Raw genomic sequence first — 17263 nt, 5'->3', positions numbered from 1 at the left:
ATTAAGTTAATGTACGTGAGAGCATATTATAACTATGATTTATTATCATTATGCTGTTATTGTTATGTTTTCATTATGTCTCATTTTGTTCAGCTGAAAATGAGAGTATTGAACTAAATCATCCTAAAAACATCCTCTAAGCACTAAAATTCTGCGATTGGTAAAAAACATGGACAACCTTTATACTCATTTGATTCTGGTTCTATATGTGTATGTGAGAGAGAGAGAGAGAGAAAATGAGACTGAAAGAGCCATAAAGTCCATGTGTGTGTGTGTCTGTGTAAGTTTCAAGAGAGAGAGAAACAGAAACATTAATGAAAGGAAGGATCCTGAGTTGTCTTAGCTTAGAATTCATCACACTTCCTGACTACATTATTCCTCTGGGATAATTCACAGGAGAATTCTGAAGAGTTCACAAACAAGAATCTCGTTCTACTCTGGAATTTAGGTGCACCTTGACTTCTGCGGATTCTAACTGGTTTGGATGCTGAAATTTGAACTTTGCTTCAAGCCAGAAGGCTAAACGAGCAAGCCCAGTAACTATATGCTGCTCTCTAGGATTGCCTGAAGATGTCTAATTCAAGTTGCTGGACTGTTTCAATCACTTAGATGCACCGAACCCCCTCAAACAGACCCGTATAGCCAAATTTCTGATGCTAGATTTGGAGGAGTGAAACATATTTCTGCATTTCTGAAAGCATTCAAAGGAAGGAACGGGAAAATGCTGCATTCTATTAGTAGGTGTGTACATGTGCAGATTCTTTATTGTGTGAATTTTTAAATTGGTCCTCGCTGTGGGCTCATTTTCTTTTGGGTATGAATGCGCTCAGGTTTCTCCACTCTTGAAATAGCATCAAAATAAAAATAGAAATTAAAAATTCTCTGTTTCCACCAAATATTTCTTTCTAGCTGCAGCGCTACCTCTCTTCTTGTTTTCATAACCAACATGTTTACAGCACTGTCTCTGCCTGCAACCTATATTTCATCTTTCTGATTCATCCTTAATCCCCTGTAACCTGGCCTTGTCTCTACCTTTGGCCAAGATTGGCGTGTTCTCTTATGTGTTAATTTCAGAATGCCAGTTCTTCCCTTGTGTGATCTTACTGAGTACTACTCTACTTCTAATTCCATCGACCACGCCTCTTATCTCAGACCTCATCACCCCTTGGGTTTACAACACTGATCACTCCTAGGTTTCTTCTCACTCTCTGCCCTGTCCTTGGTTTTCTTCAGGTCCTTCTCATGCCATCTGGTTCTTACACGCTGATTTTCCAAAAACCTACCCCTATACTTTTCTTCTGATCACTCTACACACACTTTCTGAACAGGCTCATTCACGTGCATGGTAGCAATCACTACTTCTCCCGGGCTCCTCAAAAGCAGCCTAAGTGGGGCAAATCTTTACATGCTACTACTTTCTTAGGAAGTACAATCTCAGAAAAGCATGAACGAGCAAAAAGGAAAATGAGTAAGGGAAGGAGTAAGAACAAACACAGCTGCAGTTTTGTGAAAAACACAACTGGTTTTTTCTCTCACAGATCGCTTCAGAAAGGCTGTCTATAATCCTATGAATCTGGACAGTGTCTTATGCATCTTCAGATCCAACATATAAAATTTTAAATTAAACATTCACCCTTCCAGTCTCAATGTCTGCTCCCCCAACAGCATGTCATTTTTCTGTGAGTGTTATTTTCATCAGCCTAAGACACTTAAATCATCCTTGAGCTTTCCTTCTGCCTCATACCTCCTGACGCTGCTATCTCCAGGTCACCTAATTCAGGCCCTCTTCCATTCTCACTATTCATGTCTTCATTTGTTTTTTATTTTGTGTTAACTTTTCCTCATTATTCCATTCATCATTTTTCCAATCCATGCTTCAGTATCCAGAGTTAATTTCTTTAATAAATATTTGATAAAGTAATTCTTTGGCATACAAATACCTAAATGACTTATCAGTGCATTCAGGATAAGTGTGGAAGTGCCAAGCATGACATGATCTGAACTTGACTTCCACTTCAGCTATACCTTGCTCCATTCCTGTTTTTAAACTTTGAGCTTTAGCCACATTCAATGACCAGTAAGTTCCTCGAGTGTTGTGTCTTACTATGGCATTCTTCCTCTGCACAGGCTCTTTACATTATAACGTTCCCCTCCCTCAATGGCTTCTTCTAATTTATACCTGCTCACCCTGCAAGACTTTCATCTTTTCTTCAAAAATCCTTGACCTCAGCCAGTCCTCTTCCTGCCATATGGGCTCAGCACCCTTACTGTTGGCTTTCTTTACACACTAACATTGCCCTTCTCACACACCCTGCTATGAAAATATTTTTAACAAACATAAGTGAATGGCTAATTTTACATGTACTTAACTGGGTTAAGGGATGCCTGGATAGGTGGTAAAACATTATTTCTGGGTACACTTGTAAAGGTGTTTTGGAAGAAATTTGCATTAAAATTGATAGACTATGTAAAGATCTGCCCTTATCAATGTGGGCAAGCATCATCCAATCTTTCAAGGGCCTGAATAGAACAAAAGGGGAAATTTGCTCTCTCTGTCTGAGCTGAGATATCCATCTTCTGCCCTCAGACCACAAAGTTTCTGGTTCTCAGGCCTTCAGACTAGGACTGAATTGCACCCTCAGGTTCCCTGGCTCTCCAGCTTATAGACAGAAGGTTGTGGGATTTCTTGATCGCCATAATTGCTTGAGATAATTCCCTCGATAACTCTCATATGTTTGTATCTCCTATTGGTTCTCTTTCTTTGGAGAATATAATAAGTCTTGGAGATTTCCTATTTGCAGGCACTGCATAACCAAACTTGCCAAATCCTTGGTGTCTGGCAGGGCTGAGTAAGCCAGTGCCCATGAATAAATTAGACTACGCCAACAACAACAAAAGAGGTACTGGATGTTTTTCCAGCACTCAAATTGTGTCAGGCAGAATGCGAACTGTTTTACATACATAATCGATTGCCAAAAAATTAGTTTTGAGTTAGACCATTTGTATTCCTTTTTCAGACCCAGGTTAAACCACAGATAAAAATATCCTTGTGACTAGGATCAGATTTCCTTTCCGGCATTCCCTGCAGCGTTCCAGGACTCTTCCTCCTACTAAGAGCTAACATTTATTGTGCTCTTACTGTTTGAGCCAGGCACTAAGCTAAGCCTATTAATCTTCACAACAACCTGATGTGATAAAGACTGTTTTACTCCTGTGCTGCAGAGGAGAAAAATATAGCACAGAGAGATAAAGTAACTTTACCAGGATGTATTTATAGTAAGCGCTAGAGCCGGGATTTCGTCATAGACCACAGATTCCAGAGCCTGCACACCATTTAACATACCTTTTCTATAGCCGGATGATATTGTGATTGAAGGCATAAGAAAATACAGGCATTGAGAAACCTGGCTTCTGTCTGGTCTCTGTTCATTTTTATTAAGCTACAAAACTTTGTATTGGCCACTGGAACTCAGTTTCCTCATCCATCAAAAGTGTGGAGTTTAATTCTGATATTCACTATGCTTTCTTTTGACTTCTATTTTGGTGACTCTATTCTAAATGTCAAACTGAGCTTCACAAGCTCAATGGGAAAGGAAATCATCATGTAGTCTTGACAGCCAAAAACCCAGCTGCAAAAGATGAAAGAAAAAAAGAGCCATTCACCAGAAAAATGACTGGGCAGGTACAGACCCACACACCTTATACTAGGAATCCAAATGTCCCTTTGGATCCGGCTATTCTAATTGACTTCACTGTTGCTTTTAAATCAGTTTATTATGGAAACAGTTTATAAAATGACTCTTCCTTTGTTCAGTCCTCTTGGGTTTTTATCTTTTACTGATTTTGCCAGTTAGAAAATAAAGTGACTTTCCAGAACTACTCAGGCACATCTTCAGGGATGGAACAATCACAGGGAAGCTCACGTTGTAGCTCGTGTCTCTGAAGATGAGGACCACCCCTCCAGCTAAGGAAAGCACTAAACACCGTATTTCCAGGGATATATTTAGGAAAAAATATGATTCCAAAAGAAAGCATCTTCTGTGACACAGTATGCACCTGCCCAGTCACCCTAATTGTGAGATCTTGGTTGTATAAATCTTACCCAAGCAACCACCAAAAGTAGGGATGTTGTGGGGGAAGTGGAAAGAAGAATTAAGTGCATATGTAAAAGGGTCCCTTTCTAATGGAGGTCTCTAAATTTTGCAATTAATGAAAGATAAAGAGCCCTGGCTTCAAGCCCTGACTTTCAGTCCAGGCTCAATTAGCTACACAGTCTCCGATGTCTACTCCTCTCTCTGAATCTCTGATTATCTACAAAATAGGTAGCTGGACAAAAACAAACTCTTAAGTTCCTCATAGTTGTAAACCTTCTATAATGCTGATTTTTGCTAAGGCTCCAGAATTTGAATTTATTTTGTAATCCCAAATATTGCCACTGAAATGTCTTTTGTTCAGCCCCGTTGGTAAGCTCAGAATTTCACACTCATTACAAAACATAATAAAGGCATAAAACAAAATGAAAGAACCCTAATGAACAAAAAACCCTCCTATTGCTATCTTTGAGTTTAAAGGTGAGAAACTGGACTGCAGGTGATTGTCTTGGGCAAACTGCAGTGTGATTGCATTGTTCTGGCTTGGGACCCTCTTCTCTTGGATCAGAACCAGACCAGCTTTATGAGCAAGCCCGTTGCCTCTCTACATTTCATCTGAGTTACATTTGAATGAAAAAATTGCAAATAAAACTCAGAAAAGGTTTTTTTTTTGTAGAAGTCAACAAATTGCTGTAACTAAAAGGTTGTTTGGGCTCTGAATCAACTTTATTTCTTGTCTTTTTGCTCTTTTGAAAATAAAAAATCTCATTTCCAGCTCATAAAGTAGCATTAGTTCTTATTATTCCATACATTAGAAGTCAACTGGTAATTCATAAAAATTAAATTATTGATTTTGCATTTAATTTAGTGACGACAAACTATAGGATTCAGCAGTTTGGCTCTGGTAGCCTTTAAAATGCATTAATTTTACCAGTGATTTACATAGGGCTTTATTTCCCACTGCTGCAGCTTCATTCTCCAAAGCAGAAATGCCCCATGGTTTTTCAATTTGTTACCTAATCAGCACAATATATTCCTCCTTTTCTTCCTTGTATATTGTCTCCTAAATTTGAGACTTCAATATTTGAAGAAATTGTACCAAGAAATCTCACATGGCTTTTCTATTTCTGTGAACCTTTAAGGGAATAAACTGAGAAAAATTATTACATCGAACTAGTGGTACTGCTTGCAAACACAGCAGCCTTAAGCTGATTGCATTCAAATGAATATTTTTTTTCAAATCATGATACTTGGACATTTCAAAAATATTTCCACAAATCCACCTAAAGCTCCTAATATCAATATATCAAAATCCTTGGGAACTACAAACAATGACAAATATTGGAGTTCTGAAAAGCAGTTTCCTAAGGTGATTCTGATGAGGCATACTGTGTGACAAAAGCCGCTCTCTGCTCCCTAAATGCCCACGTTCTGGCACCAGACTGAGGTGGTAAATTCTCTCCAACCTTACCCTTCTTTATTGTTATCTCCAGGTTAGAGGACCCCAGAGACAACTGGGGTGATGCCACAGTTCAAAACCTTGGCTTTGCTAGTCAGACAGAAGCCCAGTTTCTTTAACCTACCGTAATTCTATGTGCATCATAACTATATACTCCACACCCAGTGAAACCTGTGGAGAAAAACAGAAGACACTTCTTCAAATTTTAAGGTGATTCTGGAGGTGTTTATCTTAGCTAAAGGCAGTGAAATCAAACCGTATATTGAGAGTGAAAATATTCTATTTTTCCAAATCAATTCAACAAAGTGCTTATCTCACAGGAGAAAAATACAGTGATGAGTAGCTAGGAACTACCAAAGTTCCCATCACAAGTGCCCAGTGCTCCATGTTGGGGGTGCAGAACATTAGGCTGAACCAAGGGGGTTGACACTGGGGGGGGCAAGAGTTTGAGAAGAAATGAAGGTGTATTGGAGTTTTATACTGGGCAGAGATAAGTGCTACAGAGAAAGTTAGAAGAGATTTGGCCATTTGAGTAGAAATATCTACTTTCTAATATGCCTTAAAAAGTTGACAAACAGGAAACCTTCAAGGGAACTCTTCTTTGAGGGCTGCCATAGAGAAATTCATTTTGAATATAAAATGAAAGAATAAATATGACAACAACAGTAACAGCCTTAAAGAGATTCCCTAGTCTATGGGGATGAAATACCGTCAGCCCCCCATATCCATGCATTCTGCATTCTGGATTCAACCATTCCTGGATAAAGGTATTCAAAAATGAATTTTAGAAATGACAATACAATAGCAAAAATGAGAAATACTATAGTATAACAACTATTTTCATGGCATTTACATTGTGTGAGGTATTATAAGTAATGTAGAGATGATTCAAAGTATATGGGAGAATGTGTGTAAGTCCTATGCAAACACTATTAAGATTTTTTTATCAGGGACTTGAGCATTGGCAGATTTTAGTGTCTGTTGGGGATCCTGGAACCAATTCCCTGCAGATACTGAGGGACAATGGTAATACTCATATAAAGTCATTCATCTTAAGTCATCATATTCTTTTGACTGTGTTATATTTGTTATATCTATTCTTTGTCATGTTTGAGTTCTTCTGACACTGAATCTGTGAGGTAAAAGTACATGATGTATTACGAAGTTTATTCATAACAAAATAAGACATACCATGATATAAACTACGAAACATTACTTTTATATTACTAAATTTGTTTTTATTTATGTATGTTTCTTACAAAATACAGTTTCTTGTGTAAATGTTTAAATTTTCTTTGTGCACTGTTTTATAAACAATTCTCTTATCTTTCTCTTAATGTTTGCTTTTATGAAAGAGGCTCTGGTTTTATTTATTTGTTGATATTGTGTGACATTTAAGCCAATTCTGTTTCCTAAGCCTCCTTTCTTTGTAATTCACATTTTCTGGCTTAGTAGCTATTCTAGATGAATGTTAGAAACCATGTTTTCTCATATTTCATTTTCCAAATAAACTCTCTTGGTTGATTACCATTCTTTTCTTATTTTTTTTTTACTTTGTGTTTTGCATTCTCACATATCCACTATGAATAAAAAGAGAAACAAAGATTACAACTTCAACTTAACTAGAATCTATACTTTATCAAAGCAGTTAATTTGTCTCCAGTTTCCCCAATATCTTCGCTGTATCCCCAGTTTCTAGAACAGTGTCCGCCACAGAGTAGGGAGCCAAACATATTTTTGAAGGAATTAATTATTAAAAACACTCCCAAGATCAGTTGATACATGAATCTTCCCAAGGCCAGCCCAGGAATGGTGCCAGTCCACATGGTCTGCACCAAAGTAAAGCTGGTGAGGTTTTGCCAAGCAAAGCTGAAAGCAGTCTAATGAGTCACATCCCCAAAGGGAAGCTAGAGGTCAAAGCCATTGTAAAATATCACTTTACCTAGAGTGTGGATAGAGTGTCATTTCTTAGCCTCTTCCTCAATGTTCCATCCTGCTTTTATTAATTGGGCATGCCCCATTAATTTCTAAGGCATGGCAACATCTATAACTTCACTGATCATAACGTGGGTAAAATCAACCTAAAGAGCAAGAATGCATCATATTTTTGAACCAAACAAGTGACTTTTAAAGTGTAACTGGGAGAGCAAAAAATACCAGTGAAAGGAATTAGATGTAAGCCAATAAACCGGGTAATTATTTCAAGATTAGATAGTAAGTTCTCAGTCCAGGTGACTTGCATATTTATTTCAATGAAAAGAAAGCAATGTATGCATTAATCAAACAGTGTAACATCATTCTTAAAAATACGTGTATAAGGCTCATGATGACCATTTGGAATATTTGCTTTTTAGAGTTACATATTCTAAAATGATACCTAATTTACTTAATACAAGTAAGGATATAGATCATCAAAGTATTTTATTTTATTTAATCTCTTTTATGTAAAGTATGTGTGTTTATCAGAAACTATTTAGCCTGTAGAATGTCTGACCTGATAGATTTTGGATATATCTCTATGAGGCTGCATTAGTTTGTTATGGTAATATAAGCCAAAGTTTAAATGTTATTACATGGTTAAGAAATATCCCCTTATTTATTTAGTTAGCTATTTTTAGAGAATAAGACCATGGTCTAGTGCTTAAGGAAACTGATCTGCAAACAACAATGTTACATATTGTTTTGGTCTCTATTCTTGGCATTTTGTGTAGTCTTAGGAAACCACCTTTGCAGTTGTCCTCAGTGCCTGCTTTTGGAGAATCTTCCTGCCAAGGAGAATCCAGGAGTCACATCAGGGGAGTTCTAAGACAAGATTCTGGTTGGAATCAGAACACCTAACTCTTGCCATAACACAAAAAGGTTTCTAAAATGTGAAGATTACTTCTACCCTACCAGCTGTTCCTAATGTGTCAGATTATTTTCCATCTGTTTATGAGTGGGAGCAATGAGGAAAAAGGCCTTTCCTTTGTGCACAGTTTGCAGCATTAAAATTTCTCATCATAAAGTTGACGTTTCTGTGATTGTAGTACAGTCATCTTCCACAGAATGACATTTCGGTCAACAATGGACTGCATGTATAATGGTGATCCCATAAGATTATAACAGAGCTAAAAAATAATCCCTATCCCCTGGGGACGTTGTAGCTGCCATAACGTCATAGCGCAATGCATTCCTCACCTGTTTGTGGTGACACTGTTGTCAACAACCCTAACTGTACTGCCAGTTGCATAGTCTTCTAGCTTATATACTTATGATTTTCTTTTTCTTTTTTATATTTAATGTATCCAACTGATTTATTTTTTCTTTTCATATTTAATGTAATAGCACACACAATTATGCACAGTACATAATAATAATAATGTTAATAATGTTACTGGTTTATGTATTTACTCTATTATACTTTTTGTCATTATTTAGAGTGTGTTTCTCCTACTTATAAAAAATTGTTAACAGCAAAACAGCCTCCAGCAGGTCCTTCAAAAGGTATTCAGAAGAAGGCATTTTATCATAAGAGCTTGTTATTGTCCCTGAAGACCTTCCAGCAGGACAAGATATAGAGGTGGAAGACAGTGATATTGATAATTCTCACCCTGTATAGGCCTAGCCTAGTGTGTGTGTGTGTGTGTTTGTGTCTTTGTTTTTAACAAAAGATTTTAAGAAGTAAAATAAATAAATAACTTTCAAATAGAAAAACACTTATAGAATAAGGATATAAAGAAAGAAAATACTTGTGCACAGCTGTACAATGTGTTTGTATTTTAAATTAAGTGTTATTACAAAGGAATCAAAACTTTTCAAAAATTAAAGAATGTATAAAGTTATAATATGCTACAGTTAATTTAGTATTGAAGAAAAAAACTCATATAAATGTGTTATAGCGTAAGTGTACAACATTTGTAAAGTCTACAGTAGTGTACAGTAACGTCCTAGGCTCTCACTCACTCTGACTAGACCACTCTCTCACTGACTCACCAAGAGCAAATTCCAGTCCTGTCAAGCTTCATTCAGGTAAAATGCCCTATAGAGGTGGAGCACATTTTATTTTTTATACCGTAGTTTTACTGTATCTTTTCTATGTTTAGATGTGTTTAAATATACTTGTGTTATAATGGCTTGTGGTATACATTATTACATTGTGTTACAATCGCTTGAAGTGTTCAGTATAGTTACATGCTGTACAGGTTTGTAGTAGGAGCAATAAGCCATATTATATAGCCAGTACCCACCTAGGCTATACTGTCTTGGTTTGTGTGAGCGCATTCTACTATGTTCCCACAGCAATGAAATCACCTAACAATGCATCTTTCAGCACCGATCATCATTATTAAACTACACATGACCATATGCAACATTTTTTTTTCCTTCATCACCCAGACTGGCATGTAGTGGTGCAAAAACAGCTCACTGCACCCTTCATCTCCCGGGCTCCAGTGATCCTACCCGCTCAGCCTTCCTAGTAGCTGAACTATAGGCATGCATACCCATGCCTAGCTAATTTTTGTATTTTTTTAGAGATGGGGTTTTGCTGTGTTGCTTGGGCTGGTCTGGTCTTGAACTCCTTAGCCCAATCAATCTGCTCACCTTGGGCTTCCAAAGTGCTGGGATTATAGGTGTGAGCCACCACACCCAGCCTGTTTACAACTTTGAGCTAAATAATATATGTTGGAGAAACGCCATAGGCAGAAGAACAGTACAAGCTCATGTGTACCACAAGTTTCAGAGTATTCCAAATCATGCAAAAATTATTTTAAAAGAGGGAGATACTGCTAATGTAAAATATATAAATTAGATTAGTGCAAGAGTAATTGCGGTTTTTGCCATTAAAAGTAACAGCAAAAACCGCAATTACTCCTGCACCAATCTAATATATATATATGTTTTAGAAATAGAATCAATGTTGTTTCACTTAGTTTACAACTCCTACTGATTCTTTTAAGTCTATCTGTTGCCATGGACCTGTATTCTAAAGCAGAGGTCCCAAGCAGAGATAATTAATTCCTCCTTTGTGGTGCCCATGTTTATTTTCCTGGAGTATGGCAGTTACGCAACTACTTATATACTGACTTTCCCCAATTCTGCATACATTGGCCTTAGTTGAGATTTGGGATTATGTTATTCAATGATATTCATAACAACATTTTGCCTCTCACACAAGAGACACAAAATAAGTTTGGTTTAATTATTGAACATGCCAAAATTTTAGTTTTATCTTTAGAATCATATTTTGTTTTCTTGTATGTAGGCAGATGCTGTAGTCAGGGGTTAGCAACCTTTCTCCGTAAAAGGCCAAATAGTAAATGTTAGCAATTGTGGGCCATATGGTCTCTGTTGCAGTTACTCAGCTCTGCTATTGTGTTGCAAAAGCAGCCATAAACAATATCTAAATGGATAGGTTTGCCTTTTTTCCAATAAAACTTTATTTACAAAAACAGGCAGTGGGCTGGATTTGGTCCACAAGCTATAATTTGTCATTTCTTGCTTTAGTCTACTAAAGAGATTATCTGTCTACTCCTTGGTCTCATTTTTCTTTCTTCCTGTTATGTGTTTCCCTAACACTACCACGAGTTCCTGTCCTCATTCTCTCTTTTGTCATTTGGTAAATTCCTTCTTAAATATTAAGACTCCATTCAATCAGAACCTCCTTTATGGAATATGTCTTGACCGCCCTAAAATACATTAACCATTCTCTCCTTTGAGCTTCCACCATGGCTCTGTTATAGGATGGGTCACGTCTAATGACATTCACTTGTGTAAATTTCTGTCTCTTGTTTTTGACTGTCAATGCCTGGTGGTTAGAATTTGGTAATTAATCTGAGTATCCCCACTACCTAGCATATTTCTGGCACACAGTAGGTACTCAATAAATGTTTGCCAAATTTTTAAAAATAATTGATTATGACCTGGAATCTAGAGTACTTAGAGATAGGTTATAAAGCATGAATATATAGTTTCGAATAGGTGATACACTTTTTCATTGATATTTGCTAGATTTGCAAAGTCAACAACTAGCTCATCATGTAACCAAGTATGTCATGAAGCAGCCAGCATTTCAATCTCTTCCATTAAGATAGAAATCACATCCTTTCATTGAAAAAATATGCAACTGGGATAAAAGTGAATTCCAAGTCTGAGGGATAGCAATTAGCAAAATCAGTGTCTGGGGCACTGCCTGTATATAATTGGACTCGTGGACTATTGCCTGTAACAATTGCAAGAACAATATCTAGCACTTGCCTTGTTCAAGCTGCTTTCTGCAAAATAATCCATTAGAGCAGGCTTATAGATTCAACAGCAACATACCACACCCCTAAGTAAACTCTGAGCTGTTGCCCATGCTGAATTTTATTGCTCTTGATGGACTGCACTTTTCAATATCCTGCTTTCCACATCTGCGGCCCTATTTCTAAGAACAGAAAGAATATGCAGCACTTACTTTCCTACTCAGAAATTCTACTTTCTTTTTTTTTTTTCAGCATAGTCAGGCCTACAAATCTCAGAAACCTTGAGTCTTTGAGAATGAGTTGAGCTTCTCCTTTCTGTTAGTTTTTCCTTAAGTATTGATGAGAATTATTGTGCAATGCTGGCTGGGCTTTCACTATGGAAGTAGAATGGATTTTGAAAGCTCTGCCGAATACTAACAGTTTAGGGCTGTCAGGCAAAGATCTGGAAGGATATTTTCAGTCTGATTTAAGCTAACACCTACCCCTGAATTCCACAGAATTGGCATTTATACCTAATTTTCAGTGCCACTTTCATTCAGGTGATTCTTAATCTATGTCCCCAGTCTTAATTACTCTCTGAGCACCAGACCCCAAATTTGGACAACACCATAAATAAACTAATTCAGAGCTGATTTAATCTACTCTGTTCAAAACCAAGCTAAATCTTTAAGATGTCTCTAGGAAAAAAGCCAACTCCATCAACTCACTAGCCAGAAAACACTTCCTGTGTCCATCTCATTCCTCTGTGAGATTCCCCATTCCTGTTCAAATATCCTCGTTATCCTTCTAAGAGAGCGAAAGTATAGAATTTATTCAGAATGAACTCTGGAGTCTGTTGGAGGCCTAGTTAATACAAATACAGGATATACAGTTGAATTTGAATTTTAGATAAAGAATAAATAATCTTTAGTATAAGTATGCCCCCAAATTGCAGAGACATTAAAAGTCCTCTCTTATTATTGTATTTCTACCCCAAATTGCAGGGGACATACTCATACTAAGAAATTATTCATTGTTTACTTGAAATCCAAATTTAACTGGGTGTCCCGTATTTTTATTTGTTACATTTCACAGTCTTAAATTCTGCCACTAAACATCTAAGTTTGACAAATGTCTTAGGCCTTCTGTTGAATGGCTACACAGTGATGCCTGCCTTCCTAAGGGACTTAACCATGTAACATGTTAAAATAGTGCCTGGCACACGGTGAGTGTCTTTAAGTGCTGACTAATTTTATTATTCTGATCATCTAGAGCAGGGATGGGCAAACTTGTTTTGTAAAAGGCAAGATAGTAAATATTTTACACTTTGCAGGCCATATGGTCTTTTTAGCAACTACTCAACTCTGAGACTGTAGTGGGGAAGCAGCCATAGACAATATCTAAACAAATGGCCATGATCGTCTTACAATAACAATTTATTTACAAAAATAGGCAGTGGGTTGAATTTAACCGGTGGACTAGAATTTGCCATGATCTAGATTAAAACTCTATAGTAATCCACTTATATATATTATGACATTCATCTACCCTATTAAAATATTGTTGTCCCAACCTCTTTCATTATATCTCCTATTTAAAAAAAATTCAGATGGATCACTATTACCTAATTATTTAATAATTCTAATACTACCTTATATTTAGAGTGTGTCTCATTTTTTAAAGTGTGTCATATAAATATATCTAGTGAGCATCTGATGACACCTGTGTACATATGTGCACTTGTACATGTGTATTGTGTATTTCATTCTTCATAGCAGTATCATGGAATGGGTTAGTGTAAACATTTCCCTTGTATTTCTTGATTGCATTTTCTTTTGTAGATTCTATTTTTTTCTTCTGTGCATTATCTGTCACTTTCTTCCACAGTCCCCTGTAAGTCTTCCATGCTGCAATTAACCTGGAAAATTTGCTAATTCCTGAAGATTTTCCTGCCTTTCATCTTTATGGGTTTGTGCATGTGCCTTCTGTATTGTGATATGTTTTCTATTCCCTCCCCCATGTAACAGGCTGTATATTCATAGAACTAGTAGAAACCCTGAAAGACCAAGTTTCTAAAACAGGAACCTGGTGGTTGTATCCACCCTCCTCATTTTATAACTGTGTGGCATGAACCGATGTATATGTACATATACATGTGTTTGTGCATATATTCCAGCCAGTTTGAACCTTCCTGTTTATCCACTTTGAAGTCATATCAGTTCTTTGTCCAGTGCTTGAGAAATAAGATACCAGTGTGCCAAGATCCAATTTGGCATCATGTTTCTCGATACTACTCTGATTGCTGTTGTCACTGAGTGACTGTGGATCAGCACGCTAATAGCTTTGCAACAAAGAAGGCTTAAAACCAGAAGAAATTCAGTTCTTTAAAGAAAAATTTAAAACAGTTGAGAAATTAGAAGCCCTCTCTTAATATTGTATTGCTCTCCTTTCATCTTTAGCCTTCTGATGTTTTCTTTTCATTTCCTCCTTGATGCTCTGAACGTATTACCAGACATTTTAATGAGATGTGGCTAGGTCCAGCCCTGGCCAATAATTAACTCTTTCTTTTCTGTCAGATTGTAAGCAATTTCTGGCATTTCTAGCCTCTAGGAGTTTAAGTGTGGGACATCAGTAAGAAAGTATATATCACCTTCACAATTTCCAGGATAAGCTGCCTCTCAATCAGCAGTGAAGAATTCCACTTAAGAAGGCAACTTCAGATAGATTCCGGGAATGGGGAAACAGAACAAGCAGGAAGATAGAGGCTCAAATACAAAGGCAATTTTTGACTGGCTTGGAAGAAGTACGATGTGACTTAAAGAGAAGATGAGGCCGAGGAGAAGATTGCCACAACAATCACCACGAAGAGCGAGAGACATATAGTTCCAAAGTCTCAAGTGAGACAGGAATTGAAGACAATCTATAATCCTCCTCATCAAAAAGTAAATTTCACAAAGGGGAATGTGGAGTAGATAAAGTTTAAAGTTCCAATATAGAAATCCTATTTTTCCTCTAGAAATATAGGTTAAGAGTTTGACGAGTTTTGCCAAATGTGTATGCATGTTCTGTCTCTCTGCACAACTCAGAAATCATTGATTACGTGACATTTTGAAATGTTTCAATTAGGCAGCTCAAAATGTCTGCAACATGAATTATACAAACATTGCTGAGAGACTCTGAGTCTTAGTTTTAAAGCTTTGCTGGCTATATTCCTTTTCCTTCTTCAAATCGCTGTGCTTTCACATGAAAAACACATTACTGTTTCTCATAAACATACCTCAATGAAAGCTTCAGAGCATTTTGCCATTACCTACAATTTTTAATACTGGGGTTTCAGAATATTTAAGCAGTGAAGAGCCCCGTTGTCCTCATTTGCTCAAGAAAAAGTTTGGAAGGCAAGAAGCCATCATACAATCTGGTTTCACAGCCTCATCTGCACCCTAAGAATCTTTTTCTGTAAGGTGGTAGCTAATGAAGAATGCACAGAACACAGCAGATCGCTGGGCAAAATGGCTCGGAGCAATGGAACAAGAAGCTTAACGGTTCCCAAGGGTCATATATGAGAGGTGTCCCTACAGATCAGGGAGGCCCCATTGCCCCATTGGGAGGGCTAGCTCTGGCAACAGGAATGGCTACAGGAATGGCTGCATGGCCCCTCTGGTGATTTGGACCCTGCTCTTCTGCACTCTTCTTCCTTCTTGGCCTGCTGTGTTGAAACTCCACTGATGTTTGGTTTCCCAGGTTGTTTTTTCCCTTCCAATTAGCACTTCCGTTTCTTTGCTGGGAAATCACCTCTCTTTCCTTTGGACAGATTCCAGTGTGTCTAAAATCAGGTGTCCTGTCCAGCCATGTCTTAACCTAGAAGGAGGCACTTGACCCAACCTAGGCCAATCATTAGTTCTTGCTTAGAATGTGAAACTTGAGTCTATGTCTCATAAATATAAATGGTAGTAGGGTCCATTCATCCCACACTGCAGCGGCAGGCCTTGGTTGCATTGTTTTGCTGAGACCATTCCCACAATCTCAGATTCACAGATCCTGGAAACCATGATGCCTGCAGTATATTCCTGATGGCAGCGGTGGCCTTTCTGGAGTGGCTGCTGCAAAGATGCTGGCTGCAGCTGGGGAGGAGTGACCAGGGCTGCGTGCTTTGCAGAGCTAGGGTTGGGAGTGAGAACCTCCCAGCCACAGCTTTGGACCTGGGCATCCCTGTGCTCTCAGGGCTCAGGAAGCTTCCCTTTCCCCATAGGCTCGGAAGTACTGACTTCTGCTCCTTGACCTTGCCCTGCTCCCAGGGCCTGCTCCAAGGCAGAGAAAAGTCGTGGCTGGGCCCTAGTACTGTTGGAACCCAGCCAGGTGTGTATGAGCTTGGAGCAGTGCTATCATGTCAGCCCCCTGCCACCTCGCCCCCCCCGCAGACTTTGAGCACTGACAAACACAAGAAGGAGACCAATGCAGGGCTGAGGGTGGCTCAGCATTGGTCTGCAGGTGTCCCTTGGTAGAAACAGCCTGGGTGCTGTGGATGGCATGCTGATGACAGCAGGAGGCAGACAGGCTCCTAGATGGAAAGGGGAGGGTCCTCAGTGATGCCCCACCTTCATGCCACAGGTACAGTCTGAAGCCTGGGGGCCAGTTCTGGGTGGAGTCTGTGGCCTAGAGTAAGAACTTAGGGTGCTTTTTCTGGTCCTACTCACACCCACCCAGACCAATCAGCATGTATTTCCTCTCTTCAGAGCACATAAAAAGTCCAGACTCAGCGAGACTCGAACAGATGTTGGGACTATGTGCCTGCAGAAAGGAGCTACCCACTGTGGATCTCCTCTTAGCTGGGAGCTGGACATTCATTGGATGACCAGCCTGAGGAGAGGAGCCACCCACTGTGGATCTCCTGAGAGCTGTTCTGTTGCTCAGCGAAGCTCCTCTCCATCTTGCTTTCCCTCCAGTTGTTCACATATCTCATTCTTTCTAGACAGTTCCAAGAAAAGAACTGTCGACCTGCCAAACAGCTGGACTGAAGAAGTTGTAAAACAAACAGGACTGATATGCACCTCCCCACTCCTTGCTACCTCATGGGCAATGAGAAGGAGAGAAGAGCTGCGACCCTTCAGGGACCCCAGACCTCGGGGCTCCTGGAGCCAGGGCTGTGACACCCTATTTGGGGCTCTGTAGTTCCTGGCATCTCCAAGCTTCCAGGTGCCACTGCATTCCCCTCATCTACACACAGGTGCCCTCGGTGGAAGTTGCGTGTGATACGACTGGTCCAGCTGCAGGCTTGTGTGAAGCCAGCACTTGTCCCTGCACCTGGAGCTGCCCACTCTGCCACAGCAGCTGGTGTGCCTGGCTGTGCACAGTGGCTGAACCCTACACTCATTCAACCACATGCCCCTTACTGATCGATGCCTGGTTCTCTCGGCAGATGTGGGATCCAGGCCAGCAGTGTGAGCTGAGTGCAGCCTTCCAGGCTAAGTGGGCAGAATGAGTCCAATAGGTGTGTGCAATACTCAGGCAGAAGG

The 17263-nt window shown here is 39.0% G+C and overlaps 1 long non-coding RNA gene across 2 annotated transcripts in view; it reads left to right on the top strand.

Annotated features, from left to right (window-relative positions):
• The window catches only part of LOC118143042 (uncharacterized), a 59600-nt gene extending 50971 nt beyond the window's left edge, over positions 1 to 8629 (top strand). Inside the window, exon 5 of one of the 2 annotated variants that reach the window (XR_013520579.1) lies at positions 8262 to 8629. This is a non-coding gene — a long non-coding RNA (uncharacterized LOC118143042). Of the gene's footprint in view, positions 1 to 396; positions 711 to 8261 lie in introns of those variants that run through there. The other variant, XR_004727092.3, reaches the window with a different exon arrangement.
• The last annotated feature ends 8634 nt before the right edge of the window (positions 8630 to 17263 follow it).

The sequence above is a fragment of the Callithrix jacchus genome, chromosome 7, assembly GCF_049354715.1.
Source record: "Callithrix jacchus isolate 240 chromosome 7, calJac240_pri, whole genome shotgun sequence".
Lineage (NCBI taxonomy): Eukaryota > Metazoa > Chordata > Mammalia > Primates > Cebidae > Callithrix > Callithrix jacchus.
The sequence above is the reverse complement of the archived record's forward strand: the minus strand, read 5'-3'. Positions and strand labels throughout refer to the sequence as shown.